Source organism: Mustela nigripes, chromosome 2, assembly GCF_022355385.1.
Source record: "Mustela nigripes isolate SB6536 chromosome 2, MUSNIG.SB6536, whole genome shotgun sequence".
Taxonomy (NCBI): domain Eukaryota; kingdom Metazoa; phylum Chordata; class Mammalia; order Carnivora; family Mustelidae; genus Mustela; species Mustela nigripes.
In genome coordinates, this window is record NC_081558.1 from 24,045,827 (window position 1) to 24,062,420 (window position 16,594).

At 48.0% G+C, this 16,594-nt stretch overlaps 1 pseudogene; it reads left to right on the forward strand.

Moving 5' to 3' along the window:
• Nucleotides 1-5,003: 5,003 nt before the first annotated feature.
• Nucleotides 5,004-5,107, forward strand: LOC132012584 (U2 spliceosomal RNA; annotated as a pseudogene).
• The last annotated feature ends 11,487 nt before the right edge of the window (nt 5,108-16,594 follow it).

Here is a 16,594-nt window from a genome sequence, read left to right on the forward strand (position 1 = left end):
CCTCCTTCTGTGGCTGGTCGCGGCCCAGCCACACCCACTTGGCTCTAGTACTAATGCCCAACAGGTGGGGGCCTCCTGAGCCCAGCCCATCACTCACACTGCACACCTGTCGGGCACTGACACCAGGCAGAGGGACAGGGACTGGATGCTCCCTGCTCCCACAGCTTCTCCTTGGAGCTCCTTTGCTGGCGACCATTTCCCCGCTTGCCCTTTCTTCAAGTATTCAGGCTCCTCCTCTTCCAGGAAGCTCTCTTCCCACCACCCCAGGTGTCCTTCCCTGAATTCAGCCCAGCAATGCCCACTCTTCCCGCTTTTAGCAACTCCGGAAGCACTCACCACCCGGGCAGAAGGAAACCCCTACTGTCGGCGGTCAGACGTTCATCAAGCCCCTGCACCTGTAGCATTTAATCCTTGCAGCAATTCCTTGCCACAATAACCAGCCCAATTTACAGATGAGAAAACCGAGTGATAGAGAGATATTGGGAGTGATAGAGGAGATTGCTCAGGATCCGGCCCAGCCAGGATCTGAAGCCAAGAAATCAGGCTGGGGTGCCTGGATGGCTCAGTGGGTTAAGCCTCTGCCTTTGGCTCAGGTTAGATCTCAGGATTCTGGGATCGAGTCCTGCATCGGGCTCTCTGCTCAGCGGGGAGCCTGCTTCTCTCCCTACTTGTGATCTCTCTCTGTCAAATAAATAAAATCTTAAAAAAAGAAGAAGAAGAAGAAGTCAGGCTGTAAACTTCTGTGTTCTCTGATGTTGTCAGAAGAGCACAGACAGACCAAGGTTTGAACCCCAACTTTATCATTTTCAAGGTTCGTGGTGTTGTGCAAGCTTCTTAGTCCCTCTCTGCATCAGTTTCCTCATTTGTAAAACAGCAGGGATTATCTCAGAGCTGCCATGAGGATTAAGTTGAGGAGGGATTGCATTTAAAACAATCCTAGTGAGGAACCTGGGGGGCTCAGTTGGTAGAGCACATGATTCTTGATCTCAGGGTTGTGAGTTCAAGCCCCACATTAGGTGTAGAGATGACTTAGATATAAAATCTTTTCTAAAAAATGAAAAAAATGAGGGGCACCTAGGTGGCTCAGTGGGTTAAACCTCTTCCTACGGCTCAGGTCATGATCTCAGGGTCCCTGTCCTGTGAGGACACAGTGAGAAGGTGGTGGTCTACAAGTCGGAAAGAGAGCCCTCCCCAGAAAATGACCATGTGGACACCCTGATCTCACCCATTCAGCCTCCAGAATTATGAGAAAATAAACTCCTGTTGTTCCAGCCACAGGTCTCTGTTATTTTGTCGTGGCAGCCTGAGCAGACTGAGACAGGAGATCAGTCCTCTTTCACTCCATGTTTTGAAAAGCCCAGAAGACGAGAAATGACACAGCCCAGCCTCACAGGAACCTCCAGAGCTCAGTGCTTCATGGCACAGAGGCCCCCATAGCCAGCACAGGAAGACAGTCTTCTCTCCACATCTCTTGGACCTTTCAACCAAGAAAAGAACTGGGCTAGAATAGCCCAAGTGTGAGAAACAAGCCCAGGGGCTGGACACCGGCCAGGTGGAGTGTTTTCTCAGAGCTCTTCACATCATGGGTCCAGACCACACATTAAAATGCAACCACCAGGGTGCTGTGTGGCTCAGTGGGTTAAGCATCTGCCTTCGGCTCAGGTCATGATCTTGGGGTCATGGGATGGAGCCCCGCATCGGGCTCTCTGCTCAGCAGGAAGCCTGCTGCTCTTTCTCTGCCTGCCTCTCTGCCCATTTTTGTATCTCTGCCTGTCAAATCAATAAATGAAGTCTTTTAATAAATAAATAAATAAATAAATAAATAAAATGCAACCACCATGATACAATTCCTTCTCCTGATCTCAAAAGGAACAGTGCACATTGCAGGCAAGTTTTTAGGTGTCAAAAAGAAAGTGGGTGTCAATCCTACTATCCAGAAAAAATACACTATTAATATTTTATGCATCCCCTCCCAATCTTTTTAGGGCCTGTATAAAGAGGGAGACCTCTAAGATTCTCCCACAGCTGAGCTCGGGCTACAGATATGCTTCCATAACCTTCCTTTCCCCTTCAATCTTAGATCAGAACTATTTTCCCTTCTCACCAAAATTTCTTTGTAGACCATTTCATCATTGGGTAGAACCATAATTTATGTAACCATTTCCCTATTGTTAGGTGTTGAGGTGGTTTCTAACAGCACGCCACCATACATAATGCCTTGAGGCACAAGCCACTACATAAATTTTTATTCACTAACCTACCTTGACCACGTCCTTATGATGGATTGCTGGATGCAAGATGGCGGAGATCGCCCACATGAGCTGCTTTATGACTCGTGACCCCCCCTGTGTGGCAGAAGTATGAGAGAGTCTGCCTCACCACATCCTCACCAGCATTGAGTATTATCCCTTTTCAATATTTCGATCACATACTCGAATATCTTTTTGTGTGGTTCTTTAAATATTAGTGAGAAAGAATCAGCACAGGTTTTGATAATTTGGCTCTAGAGGAAAAAAAAAAAACAGGTCCAGGAATGTTCTACTGAATTTGACAGCAGCTGGATTTAGACGTTTGTTTCAAGAAATGCTAAATATTAGGGGCACCTGGGTGGCTCAGTGGGTTAAAGCCTCTGCCTTCAGCTCAGGTCATGATCTCAGGGTCCTGGGATCGAGCCCCGCATCAGGCTCTCTGCTCAGCGGGGAGCCTGCTTCCCCCTCTCCCTCTGTCTGACTCTTTGCCTATTTGCGATCTCTCTGTCAGGTAAATAAATAAAATCTTTTAAGTAAATAAAAACGAAACGCAGTATTACAATATTTAACCACACTTTGTGATTCTGACTCATGGGTAGCAAAATAACCAAAGCGGAGGTTGGAACAGCCTGGCTTTGGGAACAGACAAGCAAATGGGGAGACAAATACCAATATTTATGGAGCGCTTTCCAGGAACCTGTTGTTAACATGCAATGCGAGGGGCGCCTGGGTGGCTCAGTGGGTTAAAGCCTCTGCCTTCGGCTCAGGTCATGATCTCAGGGTCCTGGGATCGAGCCCTGCATCGGGCTCTCTGCTCAGCGGGGAGCCTGCTTCCTCCTTTCTCTCTGCCTCTCTGCCTACTTGTGATTTCTGTCAAATAAATAAAAATATATATATATTAAAAAAAATAAAATAAATTAAAAAAAAAACCATGCAATGCGATACTAAAACTTAAATTCTATGAAGCAACATTATTTCTAGCTCTAAAGACAGGGAGAGACTGAGACCCAGAGAGCGTTTGTGGGTGACCCAGATGACTCAAGCAGCAGCGGGGTCTGGGGAGTCCAACGCAAGCCTGTTTGCCCTCCAGGCAACCTCTTTCTTTCCACTCACCCATTTGGGCTGCGGTACAATCCATGGGCAGCTTAATCTGAAGGTCAGCTCTCTCATTTAGGATGAAAAATACCCATACCACCTGCTTATTTTACTAGATTCTCCAGCAAACTGTTTCCCATAGAGTAGGAGGGAAAGCCTCGTTTATCATTACCCAAATTATCATTGACTGAAAACAGCCATGAATCACAAACAACCTTATACATTGGTCTGTATTGCATTCCTAAAAATGTATATGGAAGTAGAATATAAAAAAAAAAGAGAGAGAGAGAGAGAGAGAGACTCCAACAAAGCAAGTATATGTCTTATCAAGGGATTATATTCAACGAGAGCTAAAAACAAAACCAAAATCCATAGTCCGGGGCTGTGAGTGGCCTACAAGAGTCACCCGCCTCAGTCTTAGATGTGGGCATGCTTACTGCCAATACACCAACACATACAAGACACTAGGTTGCCGGAAATAAAAATCCATTTCTCTGAAATAATCATGTACTGGCACACCTGAGTGTATTCTGAAGTTGCATTCGGATGATGGAAAACTCAGGGCACCTGGGTCTAGTTCAGCAGAGAATCTGCTTCACCTTCTCCCTCTGTCCTCCCCACTCCCCCAGCCTAACCCTCCCCCACCCCCACTCTCTTGTTCTCAAATAAATAAATAAATAAATAAATAAATAAATATTAAAAAAAAAAAAGATGGAAAACTCTGATTTTTAGTGTTGGGAAGAGGAGCTTAATGGTGGTTTTCTAGAAGGGGCAGTGCTGATCCCAAGGAAAACAGAACAAGAGTCTGCTGGCACTAATGCTTTTTGCCAACAATTTTGAAAAACTGGGCAAGAAAAGAATTGATTATCCATCTTTCTCTTGATAAAGTGAGCTTTCTCAAGCTATATCCCTTTCAAGAATACCAGACAGGGAGCCGAGATATATTCCTGGCCATAAACGGTTAGCCGGGGGACTTTGAAAGCAAATGCCTTGGATTTCAGGCTGGGTCTTGCCTTTTCATTATGAACCAAGCCTGTCTGTCTGCCAGACTTTTCCCTTCCTTCCTTCACTCCTTCCTTTGACTTCTTTATTATGAATTACAAATAGAAATACAGCATTTCTGTACAAAGCCCCAAATCTTCAACACAATTTATAAGGTCTTCATGACTGCCAGCTGACCTTTTCCCATCCAAGTACTAACCAGGCCCGACCCTGTTTAGCTTCCGAGATCAGACGAGATCCGGCGCGTTCAGGGTGGTATGGCCGTAGACCAGCTGACCTTTTCAATCCAGTCGACCACCATCACCGCATTTTTGGTCTTCTTGTCACATGGGCCATCTTTCTGGTTTTCAGAGATGCTATTCCACCACAGGACCTTTGCATGTGTGGTTTTTTTAAATGCCTGGTATGCTCTCCCCTGACTCCACTCCTCTCAGCCCTGCCCTTGCCAATGTCTTTCCTACTCACTAATCAAGCCTCAGTTTAATCTTCAGCTCAATTTCCATTTCTTTGAAGGAAAGCTTCCCTGATTTCCTAGACTGGTTCCAGCTCTTCATTATAAACTCTCAGAGCACCTGAAGTGCTCCGTGTCAGTTACTAACTGCACTTCCGCATTTATTTATGGGATAGTTTCTTTGTTCTGATTATCTGGTGAATGCTATCGCTTCTCGGCCTTTTGGCTAAGATCAAGTGTAGTATCTGTTCTTATCAGTTTAATATCTGGTGAATGCTGTAAGACAGAGTCTACCCTGGCTCGTCCCTGTTGCCTCGGTATCTAGCACTGAGCTTGTCTGTATGCATTTTGCCAAATATGAGGGATGGATAAAGAATTGTGATTTTATACTCAGGAAAGCTTGCATTCAAGATTGCTGATCAAGTGAAGACGTTTTCAACAAAATGAAAACTGAAGCAATTCTCAGCATCTCACTGTGGAACTTCTAAAGGCTTCCATCACTAAGGAAGATGAGTCACTAAGTCAGTCACTAAGGAAAATGAGTTCAGATCACAGAAGGTCTAAGGGACAGGATGTTGGCAAATAAGTTAGGAAATCTATGGGCCAACTGGATGGCTTGGTCACTTAGCAGCCCAGCTCTTGGTTTCAGCTCAGGTAATGATCTTGGGGTCATGGGATCGGCCCCACACTGGGCTTCACACTCAGTGGGGAGTTTGCTTGAGATTTTCTCCCTCTCTCTCCTCTGCCCTGCCCTCCCCTGGCTCATGCGCGCTCTCTCTTTATCTCTCTCTCTTCTCTCTAAAATAAATAGATACTTTTTTAAAAAAAAATCTACATACACATTGACCGTGTAAAATAATAATTATGAATGTCTACTTTTGGATATTAAAACAACCAATATACTGGTCAAACGAGCATTTACATTAGGAGGAACACAACTGGAATTAAAATAATTCAGGAACCTCTCCTTGTTTGAGAAGAGAATGGAGGCACTGATTAACATTAGGTTCTATTAAGTATAAATGTTGAGGCATCTAGGGTATCCACATTTTAATATTAGATGGACAATATAGCTTCCAAAACAAAAAAAAAAAAAAAAAGGAAGAAAAATGGAATGAGGGAAAGGAAACAAAAAGTGTCCAAAAGAATAGAAAGGAAAATAAAGAAAATAAAAAGTAGGGCACATACAAAGCTCAAAATCTATCAAGGATCAGAAGCAATATAATGAATAAAACTTTTTAATTAAAAGTTAGGATATAAGAAGGTGAAAAAAATAAAAAGACTAAAAAATGTCCCAACTCTAGATGTTTAAAAGAAACATTCACGACCTAAAGACATCGAGTAGTTGAATAGAAGGAACGAAAGAGCAAAATACCAACCCAAAAAAAGACCATGGTAGCCATATTCATGTCCAACCCAGGAGATCTGGAGGTTCAAAGCATTGCTAGCTTCAAAGATACTATATAATAAGGAAAGCCTCCTTTTTGCAGAAAGATACTACATGAAGAAACGTAAATGAAATTTACACCTTCAAGTCGTTGGGAAAATGCAGTCATTGAAAGGGGGCACTCTCTCCAAACAAGGGAACACCCGTCCATTGGCCAAGGATGCATCACTATGCTAGGGGCATGGGAACCCCCATACCACCTGCTTTAAGCAGAGAGACCTCCCCAAGCTCACCAGGGCTAAATTTCCCTCCACCACTGGCCAAGTGATCCGACTCCTGCTACTGTCCAGCACAGGTCCTCAAGTGTCCCGCTGACTTCCACATACCTAAATGCTACGTAGCTTACGTGTCAGTGGTCACCCCTCCTTCTCCCAGCCCCAGGGCAGGAGAAGGGACCCAAGTGCTCTGTGCCAGAGAACTCCCTTCTGACTCTCCCTCACCTCCAGACTTTACCATGTAAGTCTGAGCTGAATTTTTTCGTCATTCATTCATTCATCCTACACGTTTGCACACATACCAGGTGCCGGGCAGTGTCTGAGGTACACAGGAGAAATTCTGGAGAGTTCCCGTCTGACTCAGTAGCTGGCCTAGAAAATCCTGCTCCTATCACCGCCTGGGGAGGGAGGTGTGTTATACCACGTACCAGATTGCCAGGCCATCTTCTACCTTTGGAAACCGAAACTGTCCCAGCTTCAAGCCCACAGGTAGCCCTCAGTTACCCTTTCCCTCAGTTCCCGAGAGGTCATTCCAAACATGTCAATCCTTATTTCACCTCTCCATTGCTCTTTTAAACGACCTTTAGGGGCACCTGGGTGGCTCAGTCAGTTAAGCCTCTGCTTTCAGCTCAGGTCATGATCCCAGGGTCCTGGGATGGAGCCCCGAATCGGCTCCCTGCTCGGCAGGGAGTCTGCTTCTCCCTCCCTCTCTGCCCCTCTTCCCTCCTTGTGTGCATTCTCTCTCTCTTTCTCTCTCTCTCAAATGCATAAAATCTTTTTTAGAATGATTTTAAAAATTATTTAATTATTGCCAAAATTTATTTAATTATTTATTTAATTAATTGCCAAAAATTAATGTCCATCAGAAAAATTAGAACCTAAAGATTAATAAAATTAAAAAACTGATTCTGCCATTTAGGCATAATTACTGTGAATGATCTTTGGTGTACTCTGTTCAGACTGTCTTCTCTCTCTCTCTCTCTCTCTCTCAGACACACACACACACACACATCTTTTTGCCCACTGATTTCCATTATGAAGGAATATTTCGTCTCAGGGCAAAAAGACAGTGAAGACTGTTGCAAATCACGATGCCCTTAATAATCACACGTTCCCAGGATTAACTCCATGTTCTTCATTGATAATTGACAAAATCAACAGCACACCAAATAATAGAAATACCTTTGAGCAGTGCCCCCCGCAAAAGTAGAAAATTGAGATCTTCGTATTAGTTTTCTATAAACCCAGGACGGACAGCCTCGGCACCTGCTAGGCAACACAAGAGAAAACACTGACAATGGCACACCTCCTGCAGGAGACGAGTCTGTACTCTCTGAACACCTCCAAATCCTCCCCCTCTTTTTAAAAATTGTGGCACGGACCCTTAACAAGAGATATACCCTCTTCACGATGTTTTGTGTATGCAGCGCAGCGTTGTGAACTATAGCCATAATGTTCTACAGGGGAGCTCGGATGTACTCATCCTGCATGACTGAGACTTTATAGTGGTTGAACAACCCCTGCCTCCCCTTCCTTCTTCCTCTGGCAACCGCTCTTCTACTCTTGGTTTCTATGAATTTGACTACTTTGGATCCTTCATGGAAGTGGGATCGTGCACTATTTGTCCTTCCGTGACTGGCTTATTTCACTTAGAATCACATCCTTCCGTTTCATCCTTCCAGTCACGCCTGGCAGGATGTCCCTTTTCTAAGGCTGGATAATATCCCGCTATATATGTATATATGCCTCATTGCCTGCATCCATTCTTCTGTTGATGGACGTTGAGGTGGTGTCCTGTCTTGGCTGTTGTGAGTGCAGATATCTCTTCGAGGTCTTGATTTCAATTATTTTAGAAATAAACCCAGAAGTGGGTTTGCTGGATCATATGACAATCCTAGGAACTTCCACAAGTCAGGCTTGAGCCACAGAGTTGCTGCAGGGCTGATGGGACAATGGGCTGCCAGGTGGGCCCATCAGATCCTCCGGCTCCAAACCCCGAATCTAATCGGACAGATTCCCAGCAGGACAGATCGCTTGGAAAGCTGGGAGCACGGGTTTCCAGATGGCTACTCCAGGTCACTTGAGGAGCCTAGAAATATACAGCTTCTCCAGACTCACTCAGAGCCTAATGCATCTGAATATCCAAAGGCCAGGCCTAGAATCTGTATTTTATGAATATCCTAGCTGATGTCAGAGCTTTGTCAAATTTGGAAAGCACACCAGAGGGCCAAGTCATGACTTTCTTGGATTTCAGGAGACATCTCAACCTCTTCCGTCAAGCTTGTGTCAGGTTGTTGGATTAGGTGATTGCACTGCAGAGACCTTTAACTGACACGGCCCAGAGCCGAAGCCAGCGCTCTGAGCACCTGCCGCATTACGGCCCTCCATTTTAATGTTCTGCATCAGCATCTGCCTCTCTCCGGCATCTTTTCCCACGTCTGGGCATTATACATACAAGGAAAAAGGTCCACAGGACAAAGCGGCTGATCTCCCTAAATTCTAGGGAGACTGTTCTCTGTAAGATGATTTTTCTGACTTAAATCACACTCCTGTTGGCCACAAGGGCTTGTGCTAAAGACAGTGGGGCCCACTCTTTCTCCTGCAGGGGCACCTGGAGGCTCTGGTGAGTGCGTTTGTGACTCTGGACCAGGGCTTCTAAGAGACCTTTCCTCCAATGGTAGGAAGTCCTATGGCCGCGCTGTCATTTTGGATATGTGGCTATTGAGTACTTGAAATGTGGCTCGTGGAGGAACTGGGTTATTTTATTTTAATTAATTTACATTTAAATAGCCACAGACAGCTAGGAGCTCCTGTTTTGGACAGCGCCCACTGAGGCGGGCAGGGAACACCAGCTTTGCTTTACAGACCGGTACTCAGAGAGGGGAAAATGACATGCCTGAGGTCACTGACTGAGACAGGGCGAGGATTCAAACCCAAATTCAATCCATGATACGTGAACTGCTTTGCCACACACATACACACACACACACATGCACACAAAGTGTGTAAAATGCTGATAGGGGATCAAATAAAGCTGAACATCCCGCTTCTGAGATATCAGCTCTGTTTTAGTTACAAAGCCAAAACAAAAAGGAAAGCCACGAAGCAGGACACACACTATCAATCCGCCTCACCATGTAGACAGTCCGGCCAGGGGATTTGGCTGTCTCCGCCGCCAGTGCTGGCTCGAGAGCGGCCTTGTGGTCGAGCATGTTTTACTGCGTGCCCAAAACTCCAAGATAGCTGAGCCTCCCAGCACAAACGTGATGGCCGGGGGCGCGGGGAAGGGGGCCCAGAGGCAGTGCCGCAGCTCCCAGGGGGAACACCACGTCTGACAGGTCACATTCGGGCCACCGCACGGATGGGGACAGGGCCCCACCGCCCTGGAAAGCGTCCCCGGCTGCCTCCTCTGCTCACCGCGCCCCGGGAAAACGCGGTTCTAGCAGTTACGGTCAGCCATTTAAATCACATTACCCTGTAAGTGGATATACAAATTGTCAGCCCTAATGAAATTTAGGAGGAAGTGGTGGGAGGGGTGAAAACACTCAGAACTGGTTTCTTGGTTTTCGGACCCAGATTCAAGTGGTTTACACTCCTCGCTGAAAACGTGCTTGGAGTGCGGTTTCTCTGCCAGCTCTCGGGGGCTCTCCCGGGGAAGCCAGGGTTGAGTCTTCTCCACCACCCCCCCACCCCGCCCCAGTTCGCCCTGAAACTGCACCGCGAGGCCGAGCCCCTCGCACACACGGAGCTGCTGCCGGCAGGAGAGGGTCTTCCTCTTCTCTGCACCCCACCAAAGGCCTGGCGCTCGGAAGCATCCGGGAAATGTGGAATGAAAGAGGCCGAGCAGACAGGCCCCATGCACAGCCTGAATCGTGAGAGTCGGAGAGGCCCTCGGAAAGGAAATCCACCGGGCGATGCCAAAAATGCCTCCGCAGAGACTGCGGGGGCGGCGGGGGCAGGGAGCAGGCCCCTTTCAGTGTCTTCTAGCGCAACACTCGGACTCCCGAGACCGTGCGCTGAGCAGCGTCTAGGATTAACTAATGAATTATCTGCCACTAAATAATCGATCAGGCTTCTCTCTCCAGGGCAGACAGGAGAGCTAGTGGAGGGAGATAATAATATAATGGCTTCCATTTATGGAGTGGTTACCCCGCCTGCCTGACACCACGCAAGCACTTGGCCGCGTCATCCTCCCCAAACCTCTGCTCAGTGGATACCGTCTGCCCTCTCTACAGACGAGGAAATGAAAGCTCAGAAACTTGCCTAAGACGGTGCAGGTGTTTCTGATTCCACCGCTCACAGTTTTTTTCCTCCCCTCCCCGCCCCCACCCCGTGCAGGTGAGGCACCTGGAGGATGGTGTGTCCTGGAGGGAGATGGGCCAAAGAGAAGCTTTCCCTACCTCGCAGGTCTGCGGGGCCCACGCAGCCTGGGCCAGCTTTCATTTGCATTTCTTCTATTCCAAACATCGGGTCTTGAAGTCCTGTTCTCCTCCACCTTGACACTATTTCCTGGGACAAAGACATTGCTCTGCAGAAAATCAGACTCACTTCCCCGTGTGACCCCTTCCAAACCGAGGCGCATGTGTCAGGGAGTGAAGCCCAGAGAAGGAAAGGAATGTGCCCGAAGTCACACAGTAAAGTGGTGGCCAGCATGGGACCAGAGTCCAGACATTGGAAGTTTTGCTGGGTCACCCTGCCTAAAACCCAGGTGCAGGATTCTCCCAGCGCTGGTGCCCGTGCAAAGGGAAACTTTGCCTAACACCCCCCGCCCCCAGGGCTCTCCCATGGCACAAGAATGAGACCTCGGACATGGGCTCAACGTGAAACCTAGCACGAGTGACTCTGGGTCTGGAACAAAATGTTAGATTTCTAGCGTGCCTAGCTTTCCCTCCTTCTCTTTCCAGCAACCCTGGGGGGCCGAGAGACCTGGCTTTGCTTCTTACCAGCACTATAGATTGGGAAACATATGTGATCTGCTGAAGCTTCTCTTGCTCCTATAAAATAGAGACAGAAACCCTTCTTTGTGTCAGATGCAGAGAGCTCAAACAGAATAATATAAGTAGAACTATTATGGGCTTAATAAATGGGAGCAGTTGCTGATAAATCTGGGCTGTGAGTTACAAAATCTTCTTATACCCACTTTGTGGACAAGAAGACTGAGGCTCAGAGGAAGCTCAGCAGTTTGCCCAGGGGGACACAGTTTGCTACCCACAGGAAGTGAAGTGGGGCGAAAGGTGTGCCTCAGATTCCGAAGTCTGGGCTGCTCTTTCCAGCCTCAGACTCCTGCTCCGTAAAGAGGAGGTAAGTCCCCACCCTGCTCATGTCATAGTCTCTCCTAAGACATGGGAACGCATTCCGCAGAGTTTCCCATGGATGGGGGAGGACTTGGCATGTCTGAGCTGAGGCTAAGCCCATCCTCTGACTCCCCACCCTCTGCTTCCCCAGCCTGAACCTGATCAAGAAACCTCAGGAGCCCCCTCCCAGTGCCTTGAAGGGAGGGCCCTGCAATTTGCTGAATCAGGGAAGCTCATGAGTCATTGAAAGCCAGCGATGGAACGTGGCTGCTTTCTCCCCACGCCAGTGATCACCACCACCATCATCCCTACTATAACTTGAGTGCATTCTTGGTACCTAGCCATCCTTGCCAACACTGTATAACCCTATCATACCTTCATGTTACCCATTGAATACCGAATGAAGCTCAGAGAGGCAAGTAACTGGCCCAAGGACACACAGCTAAGAAAAGCAAAGCTTGGAGGCAGGCTTTCTGAACCCTAAATTCTTCATCCACCCCTCTACACCTATGGTGGGTATCCAGGGGTGAGACAAGGGTATCCTCCTGCAGGTACTATCACAGGAGAGAGAAGAGATAGACCACTACTCGAACACTCTGGAATCTTGACCCATGAAAGAGAGTGATTGCAAAGCTATGGCAGCAGCTAAGATCCTATACAGACCTCCTTTGCAATGTGACATTGCCACTGCTCTCATCCAGAGGGAGAGTCAAGCTTCTCCGTCTTGTGAACATGGGACTCTCCTTGGGATGCTTTGACTCATATAATGCTATAGAAGGGAGACAGTGCAACTTCTGAATTCAGGTCTCAAGGAGCCTTGAAGCTTCTTTTCTCACATTCATGGAATGTGGTACCACAGCGTGAAGGAGCTCAGGCCAGCCTCCCCGAAGCTAAGAGAACACGTCAAGAGAAAAGCCCGGGCAGCAGCCAGAATCAAGCACTGACCTGTGAGTGAGGCCTTGTAGGACAATCCAGCCCCTAGCCAACCTTCCAGGCCCCAAGTAAGGGCAGAGGAACCCCAGCTAACCCAGTCCAAACTGTTGACTCACAAGATTACAAGTCATTCAGCAATAAAGTGATGAAGGGAATGACTTGATTGTTCCTGGCCTCAGTTTTCACATCTGTAAAATGGGGATGACATTCATATCCATATTTGATGAGCTTATTATGAAGAATGAACGAGATGAAGCCCATGAATCGAATCTTGGACTGAGTCTGGCAAGGAGTTAACAGCATCACCATCAAGGATATGCACAGTTCCGGTCCTGGCGTCTGAGGCATGTGGCATGAGGGGATCCCTTGTGTGGGTGGAGGGAGTGTGTACGTAGAGGGCAGCCCTGGGACAAGAGTGTGAGGTAGAACTTACAGCAGGTCACACTAGTGGAACAGAATTTGGTAAGTATGTGGCTAGAATCTTCTCAGTTACAGGGACTTGAAGGCCATCCCAAACTGGGCTAGAAGCCCAGGATTGCAGGGTTTTGAGCCAAGGCGATGCAATACCAAAATGTCCCCAAGATCGTGAAGTCCTTCAGACTCCAAGATCTAAGGAAAAGAGGAGGCAGATGTCTCCACAGGGTCATTAAAGGTCAGTTCTGACCATGCCCTACCCGTGCCAAATATCTTCCCATGATTCCCCGTCCCTCTAAGGAAAATATCTAGGCCCTGGCTAACTACAGTGTGAGCTGCGGTGCACCCCAACCCCTACCATCCCCCTTCCCCTTGACAAGCTGGCATACCCCTCAAATCACAGTTCCTTGGATGGACCACATCTTCTCCTACCCCCGGACATTTGCACAAGCAGTCCTCTCCTTCTTGAATGCTGTTACCCATGCTTTTCCCACTTAACCTAGATAGCCCCTACTTGCCTTTAAAAGCTAAGCTAAAACATCACTTTCTCTAGGATGCACCCTTGAAATCCATGTCCGGGTTTGGCTCTCCCCCCTGGGCCCCCTCTGGCACCCCCATCCTTCCCTGATCTCATGTCATTGTGACTGCCCATTACTCAGGGAGGGCTGGACCATGTTTGCTTTGCTCACCGCTGTAACCCGTCACCTAAACCAGTGCCAGCATACAGTAAGAGTTCCTTAAATACCCTTCCTACCAAGTAAGTGATAATGCAGTAAATGAGTTGGAAGGTCCTTAGAAATAAAACAGCACCAAAAAGGAAATCGGAGGCTCAGCAAAGGGAAGAGATTTGCCCCAAATTACACATAAAGCTATGTCAGAAGCAGGAAAAGGCCCCACCTTTACTGAATGAGGCCAATTTTCTTGGATGGCCGGGAGGGACCCTGGTTGATGGAGGGAGGATCCCTCCTTGATCATGAACGTGGATGAGTCAGGACCTGTCTGAGCTTCCCAGGGGATGGTGTTCTCCAGGTGAAACTGCATGCTTCTCAGGGGCCGGTGTCCTCTGGATGAGAAGATGTGCAAGGGACCTTCCCAGTCTGTGACCCTTCCACCCAGGGAACCCCACTGTGTCCGAGGACTTGGTGACTGACCTGGGTTCTGACTGCAGGAGCGTGACAGGTGGACTGAAGTACCAGGAGAAGCAGCCTGCCGGGTAGCATAACTACTTGCTGTATCAAACTCCAAGATGCCTGTCCGATCATAGACGTTTACAATTTAATCACGTAACAGTGCAAGGAGGGAGTTTCTGGTGAGTGCATGGCTTTCTTCCCTGGGGTGGAGGGGTCCAGGACCTGGCTTGCCCTGGCTCCATCAACCCCTAGCCTGTCAGAGCCCGCTGCCCCCCCACCGGTGGAAGGGAGAGATGCCACGGAGAACTCATACGGGCTGTTCAAAGACTCCACGCTCCAAAACCAACAGACGCCACCTCTGTTCACGTTCCACCGCTAGAAACTAGCCCTTGGGCCGGCCCCCGCTGCAAGAGGACCTGGGCAATGCAGTCTTTGGAGGGGCAGCCCTCTGGCAGGATCAGTTCCACATCAGGAAAGGAAGAGCATGAATTGTAGGTGGACAGTCGGCTCTTGGGTCAGACTCAAGTTCTCTAAACTTCCATTTCTTCATCTAGAAGATGAAGACTACATCATTACCTCCGAAAATTCTTGAAAAATCTTACTGAAATGAGTGAAAGATAAAATGCTTAGCAAGTGCTGGGTACAGAATAAGTGCCTACCCCACTTTTTTTTTTTTTAACCATTAGAAATTAGATTTGTCCAAAGGGGATGATCAGAGGACGTCCGGACCCCGTTTTGGCTTCCTTCGCCTCCTCTGCTTTGTACACCTTCCTCTCTCCCTTTCTGTCCTTCTCTGGTCCCCTTCCTTTCTTCCTTTTCTGCACCTCTGTAGTCTCTCTGTGTCTCTAGACTCCCCTCTTTGCCTCCCTGAGCACATCCTTTCCCTCCTATCGAGCCACACTGAGCAGCAGATGGGCGGTCACTCGGGACCAGCCTCCAAAGACACAAGCAACAGACCCCAGCTCTCTAGACATGGCACAAGGCAGCCATGGACCACAGGCCGGGCAGCTCTGGACTCAACAGCACCTGCCAGAAAGGGGGGGCCCTCGGTCCCAGTGCTTCCCATCTCCCCCATGGGTTGGGAGCAGGAACTCAATGAGCAGAAGTCAAAACCTCCGACCAACTCCGAGTTAAGCAGCAGGTTTCTTTCCTGCTGTTCTTTGATTTTAGCATTGCCGACACACCAGAAAGAACATCATCTGTCCCTCAGTGGGCAGTAATCGGCCGTCCGTCATCTTTCGAACTTGTTTGGTCCTGACCCGCTTCTGTTGAGCATCTCCTGGGTCTTTGAGTGATAGAAGGTTCCTTCGAAATTGCAGCTCGAGATCGAAGAAGAGAACACGCATGTGTGAAGCTACTGGCGGCAGGCTGGTTAGAACAGATTAGCCGATATATTTATTGTCTTTGTTTTTGATGCTAATCCCACCTCTTAAATTGCTACTACCTGGGGGGCTTTGGAGGTGGCCTTTTAGGTTCTATCGTGTAATTTCAGTATCCACCTCATTGCTCTTATGCCCAGGTTTTAGCTGAGGACACTAAGGTCAGAGATTCAAGAATGGTGGTAGGGCTAAAACTTGAGAATGGGCATGGTTTTCTTTCACTCATTAAATAGTTTTTGAGCTCCTGGGGCACCTGGGTGGCTCAGTGGGTTAAGCCTCTGCCTTCGGCTCAGGTCATGATCTCAGGGTCCTGGGATCAAGCCCCGCATCGGGCTCCCTGCTTGGCTGGGAGCCTGCTTCCCCTCTCTCTCTCTGCCTGCCTGCCTCCTTGTGATCTCTCTCTCTTTCTGTCAAATAAATAATAAATAAAATCTTTAAAAAAAATAGTTTTTGAGCTTCTGAGATTTGACCAGAGGCAAAACTTTTTTATTTCTTTGCTTAACCTCATTGGCTAACTTATAAATCCAGATCTTTTCAGTTGAGACCAGTGGGTTTCAACCAGAGTGATTTTGTCACCCCTCTTCCTGGGAGCATTCGACAACGTCTGGAGACATACTTGGTTGTTAGCGATGGGAAGGTGCTATTGGCACCTCGCGGAGAGAGGCCTTGGGAAACCGCTAATCGTGCTGTGATGCGTAAGAAAGCCCCTTGCATCCGAGAATTGGCCGGCCCCACGTGTCAACCTCGGCAAAACTCTTGAGTTAGAAAAACACACCTTTAAAAACAATCCCAAGTGCAAGAACCTGCAAGGGTCGGTTAGGCGACGCACATGGCTGGAGAACTGGACGTGCCCGGCCTGGCTCAAAAGGGCAGAGGCTGCTCGGCTCGGGCCAGTTGTTGCTACAGGGGGCTGGTTGTAGGTAGGTGGCCAGCTCTTCTCATTTCTCAAGCCAGAAATCTAAATTTGAATGTGCAAATATTCATC